Source organism: Phalacrocorax carbo, chromosome 4, assembly GCF_963921805.1.
Source record: "Phalacrocorax carbo chromosome 4, bPhaCar2.1, whole genome shotgun sequence".
Taxonomy (NCBI): domain Eukaryota; kingdom Metazoa; phylum Chordata; class Aves; order Suliformes; family Phalacrocoracidae; genus Phalacrocorax; species Phalacrocorax carbo.
The window spans coordinates 12,382,083-12,388,082 of NC_087516.1; the positions used below are offsets into that span (position 1 = coordinate 12,382,083).

General features: G+C 38.5%; 1 protein-coding gene across 1 annotated transcript in view; it reads right to left on the reverse strand.

The window, feature by feature from the left end:
• Positions 1-3,349, reverse strand: part of SH3TC1 (SH3 domain and tetratricopeptide repeats 1) — a 37,694-nt gene extending 34,345 nt beyond the window's left edge. Inside the window, exon 1 of the mRNA XM_064449061.1 lies at positions 3,223-3,349. The gene's annotated coding sequence lies outside the window, so the exon portion shown is untranslated. The remainder of the gene's footprint in view (positions 1-3,222) is intronic.
• Positions 3,350-6,000: the final 2,651 nt, after the last annotated feature.

Genomic DNA, 6,000 nt, shown 5'->3' on the forward strand with positions numbered 1-6,000 from the left:
TCTTATAGGTAAGCACTGAGTACCCCACATGCCATCAGCATGGGCTGCATCGCAGCAAGCGCTGCAAGAGAAGAGAACGAATAGCATCCACCCCAATACTGTACATCCTCATCTGTACATCTCAGGCATCTCTAGTCAGCAAAATCCCAATGTTTGAGATACCAGGCCATTGGACTAGTTGTGTGTATTGGCAAGGGGGGTGTTGTCCTGAGACCCATCATACAGTTGGAGAGAGCCTGTGAGAGTGGGCAGCACTGGGAGAACATAGTTCGAGGTGACGGGTTGTCCTGCACAGCACTGCTTCCCTCCTACAGCTCCTGCCAGAGGAATAGAAAAAACTGACCCTTCAAATGCCTTAAAGTCCTTAGTCATGACTCCTGCTAATCTGTGTCAAGGAACACGAACTTAAAAGCTGGTTTTTGACTTTATAAATTAAGTACTAATTACAAATCATACCCTCATTTACCTTACTCCATCCCGTCACACCACGTTAACATGAATTATAAATGCTACTTCACACTGATCGGGCAATCTGTTCCTGCAGTACAGGAACAGTTCCTCCATCTTTCCAGATATTTTTAAGTTGGAAGGTATTCAAGTCATTGTATAAATCACAACTAACCAATCATCCCACAGGGCTCTCCTCCCACTGGAATTAATTTGATATTGCGTTATAATGCAGTACACAAAGCATGCCACTTCAGGTTTAATTAATTTATGTAGTAGCTATGCCAACAGTGCAAAATGCCACATTTCTGTCACCATTTTTGACTAATTTTCTGAGTTTCATAATTGTCTAAATCTTTTAATCACATTTATTTAATTTGTATATTTAAGGATAATTGTTGGTCACATTTTATAACCTCAGTTCTTCACTGGTATTCCTACCACCTCTTTTATGTGGACTTAAGGTAGTTTTGAAAACAAACAAACAAACAAAAAACACATAAAAAAATCATCTAACCCTATATTTTTCCCAATGAATACCAGTCTTTTATCCTCTATTTCTCTGGCCCAGTCACTGTAGAATCCACCACCGATTAGTGCGTCCCTACAATCTTCAAACAATACAACCAATTTTTATTTGAGAAGTGAAATTAGGAGATGCGCAACTTGCTTTAAGGAAGCAGGTACCAAAAGAGCAAAACTGAACTTCAGGCTCCTTAGCTCCCTTTTCATTTTTTCATTACTTGCTTCTTCAGCTGCCCTCTATGATTTTACTCCGAAGTATATTTCCTCACACCATGAGTGGCACTTTGATTCTTGGGGCTGTCTTTTAACATAGAATTTAAGGGGAAACAAGGAAAACAAAGTTTTCAGCTTCAGGGTAATGACATCAAAAGTTGGCCCTAGAGTGGCTGTTGTCTTACTAGAACAGCACCAATCTGCATTACAGAAAGTTAAACGAGTGACCTGATTGAAGTGAACAGCTGCTCTCATGAAATAACTCCAGAGACCAATATATTGTAGCAAACAGGAAAAACACAAAGGCAGCACAGAGTGGCTTCCATATTAGTAATTGTACTCCTTATACTACATTTTAATCACTAGAAATTGTGCTGCCTGTTCAGGTTTCCTTATCCTAAAAAAATAGGCTTGAGAATACTTCTTTAACTATTAAATTTACATGAAGACTTGATCTCCCTGTTTATGTTTGGTTGTCCCTGATCTTTTCAGGATTAATAAAAGAAGCTGCCAGGCGGCTGAGGAAGACATTGCATGTTGAAACAAGACACTTCCTCTAATTGTCTCTCTCTGGCATTGCTTTTCGTCATCCTGTTTGTCTGCCCTTCTGCAGCTGTGTGTTTGTCTGACCGCTTTTCATGACAGCGGCTTGTTTTAGGAAAACCAACACATTTTAATAGTAAGGCCAAGTTATAACTTCCAATGTAACTATTATTCCATCACAGTTGGGGACATACCTATGAAGGAATAGTCCACTGCCAAAGGGACTAACTTTACCATGTGATCACATTGAAATGTGACTCTGACTATTTACTGATAACCGTATCAGATTTACGCAAGAAGGGGTCATCCTACCCACTTTACTAAATTCTTGTCTGCTTTCTTTCATCTCAAGTCCACTAAATGTTAAAAAGCTTGTTTCCCCTCGCTGAACCCTATCATAGAAAGATCCTCTTCTGCTTAATCTTTTGCTCAAATTAGCATTCTTCACTATTTACAGCTGGCGTGACAAGCTTGAAGTCACACAAGATAATACTTCCTTGGCTAAATTAGTCTCTATCAGTTCCTATTTCATCCAGTGTTTGAGGTACACTTACTTAAAAAAAAAGTTTAATGCAATCTGAACTGCAAAGTTCACTGAGAAGTATCAGCTGAGCTCCTAGATGTGAAATCTATCCAGATGGAATCGTGAACTTGCAGTAGTAACCTTTTACTTAGCAAACTTAACCAAATAATTATATTAATTTTAGCAGGATTAGCAGCAGGGATGAGTATTAGTTGTGTTATCATGTTCACACTATAGTTACACAAAACTTCCACAGAAATAGCTTTAGCCATATGTTTCCTTTTGATTAGCGTGTTATCTCTCCACAATAACTGTAACATATAGTTAGCTAAAGAGTTAAAGTGTTTTCTCATGGAGTCCTGACATCTTTTCATCTGTCTGTTTGGAACCCAGATAGCTTTACTTCCCCCAGGTCTTGAAAACACCACCCCAGCTCCACAGCCTGGTTCAGAAAGGAAAAACAGAAAACACGAAAAGAAAAATATACTGCCATCCATCTGTACGGAAATGCTGTCGCCTTGTAGTCTGCAGGAAAATGCTGAGTCAAAACATCCAGCTGTTACACCACTTAAACAGCTCCTAAACTACGTACCCAGCTCACTGAATAATAGCTAAGCTTACTTACAATTAACAAATGTTAATAATAGACGTTACTGAGCTTGTTATTCCTCAGCACAAGCTGTAACACAGTACACACCTGACAAAGGATCCTCCTATATTTAGCAGCTCCCGAGAGTCACTGGTACTTACTTGAGGATATTTTCGGCCATAGCCCAAAAACCCCAACATGCTCCTACCGAGGAAATGATTTGGGCTGATACCCAAATCCCAGCAGGCAAGAAGGTTGTGACAGGGTTCCCTGTTCTGTCTCAGCCATTACACAGACTATAGGCCCCCATGTATTAGAGAAAGAAAAGCCTTCTAAAACAGTTTTCATCCACTCAGAATAAAAATTGATAATTAGTACTTACCACTTTGAAGAACAGTCATCTCCTTCCCTTACTCTCTGGGTCACCAGGATTTTCTTCTGCCCCACAAGGATAACAACCTCCCCTAATTAGGCACAAGCTGAGTCACACGTGGCACAGAAAGCTTTTACTTCTCCATAACCAAAAGCAAAAACATTCAGAGAGCGTGTATTCACAAACTCCAGTGCAGGGAATGAACTCCCCTCCCCACTCCCCCCTTTTTTTGTTTTTTTAATTTGAAAGTGAAATTGATTTCCTTATACTTCCTCTTATCTATTGGGATTAACAAACCGCCTGGTAAACAAGGCTTCTAAAACATCTGATAAGGCCTTAAAAATTTAGGTAATACATGTTGATACAGAAGCAACAATACTGTTCCACAAACCTCCAACTATTGAAAGGGCAAAAAAATTCTACACACAGTTCAATTTACACATAAACTACCATAAAACACCTACTTTAAAAAAAATTTTTTTTTTTCACTCCTCAGGGTAAAACCCACCTTTTATAGCCTTGTATGTGATTTAAGGGAAAATGGGTATTTCCTTTGATAATCAGGTGGATTGATTTGTCATTAAAGGTTAACTTTTTCCAGCTGCTTGGAGTTTGCAAGTAGAAAGAAGAGTTTATGCCTAAGGAAAGATTTGTACTCTTCTTATAGATAGCCAGGAAATACTTATGTAATGAGATATTGATTTGAGATCATTTATTTTGTTGTTTGAATTAAGTTGGTATATTTTTTCTTTCTGAAACATCTTTTGTTTTCCATGTTAAGCAGTCAGAAATGGGCAGTAATCAGGTTTTTTTTCCTGGGTGAGATTTCTGTCACAGTTTTCCTGTTAGCTTTTAAAACAGCGAAAACTATGTCAGTATATCTGAAAACGTTTATTGAGGACTAGAGCAGAAAACCATGGTTCCATGATTTAAAAAAAAAGAAGGGGGAGGAGCAGCAGCAATGAATATTTAGCTCTGCTTCAATTCCTTCTCCCTTCTAAGGATTTGCATAAATGTATACTATTTGAAATATATTTTTATATTTCTATATACAAACTCACACTTTGGTTTTTTTTTTTTACTGGGGTGCTAAAGCACTTCTGGGATGGATAAAAAGGCTTTCAACAGAAAAGCACTTACAATCCTTAGCTGTACACTGAAGCACTTAATTTGCAGTACTGAAATTTTACCCATCTGCTTGGTGGTTCTGCTTAGTGCTAGAAAATGCAGAGCGAGGGAACTTTATTTATGGCATCTTGAATATACATGGAATACAGATATCGCCTGGCTAGTTCTGGTATCGAGGAAGTAAATTTTACTTACTTAGGTATCCAAAGTGGAGAAAAGATATTTCAGTATGGATTCAATGGAAACAAAGGCTCGCTTTTGCCTCTGCTGATGCTCTGTAGAAGAGCATGCCTGAAGGAATAGCTGGGAGGCCCAAAAATATAGATAGCCACCAGGCCAGAAATGATCGTAGAATTGTGATTTGTCATTGCAGAATCTCTGTGCCATTCGTGAGGTGCAACACAGTTTAGTGTCAGTAGCTTCTGTGTACAATGGAACGAATAGCGGTGGTAGGCATGCCAGGTGAGGGTTTTCCCTTTGATCAAGGTAGCCCAAAGTTCTGTCTTCCTATAGTTTGGGCATAACAACTCCAGCCACTGAAATGTCTACAGGATAGAAAATCCTATATTGATAATTTTGACTTTAACAAATAACTGTAAAAGTCTGCGTCCGTGTAAAACTAGCAAAGTAATCGGGATTTTTCCAAACTACTGCTGCCCTCTAGTTGAGACCTGAAGAAGGGCTCATGTGTGCAAAATGGTCTCCATTTTTTGCAGCTTTATCTGTAAATTGAAGTTACAACTTCTAGTAACACCTTTCTTCTTATCTGTGTCTTTTTAGAACACTTGGCCACAAACACCGCAACTAAGTATATAAAAAAGATTGTAATAAACATAACAAGCACAACACTTTTTGTTTCTTAAGTATCCAGCCTTGGCATGTTTGATGCAATATTTCTTAGAAGAATAAAGTCTTTAAAAGGTTCAGTGCAATCAACAATCTTGAGAAATATGAAGAAAGATTTTATATTTATTAGAGAAGATCTGAGGCACAGTGGAGCTTTTGTCAATATGGATCTGAAAATTGTCAAAACTCTAGATGCTTCCAGTTTAAATTTTGGCCTTTGAGCCACCTTACAATTCCATTTATGGACTTTTGATTAAGTGAAACATACTTCCACTTCCCATCACAGACAATAATGATGTTAAGGTGTGAATGTGTGGGGGCACGCTACAAAAAGATTCTTAACAGTTTTAAGAATATGCAACTAAAAAGAAAAAATGTAATAAGCTCTGTTAAAATGGACAGTATGTGCCATATCCATTCATTATATTGAGTAATATTTTTTTCCATTTTTTCCCATGTTTGGGAAAAATACTATATTTCCATTCCTCCTTATTTTCTAGTTGACATCTGTGCTTGTGTTATCCACAAACCTCACCTAAAACCTTTAAGTTAGCTTTTAGGTAGGCTTGGCCCAGGCCATTACATCCAGACTGGAAGGCAATACTGATAGTACGAGGCAGCTTTAATGCAGCTGGAGACATAGACAGGAGCATTCAGCCACAGCTGTGTTTTTCTGGGGACTGATGTCTTCGTGCCCAGGTATGTTCCCTGGCAGAGCATGCTGAAAGCTTCTGTAAACTGTTGTGCATCTTACTGGGCAGAGCTTCGCTTACAGATGGTGCTGTGTGGGAATTTTATCACCCAGGAAAAGTC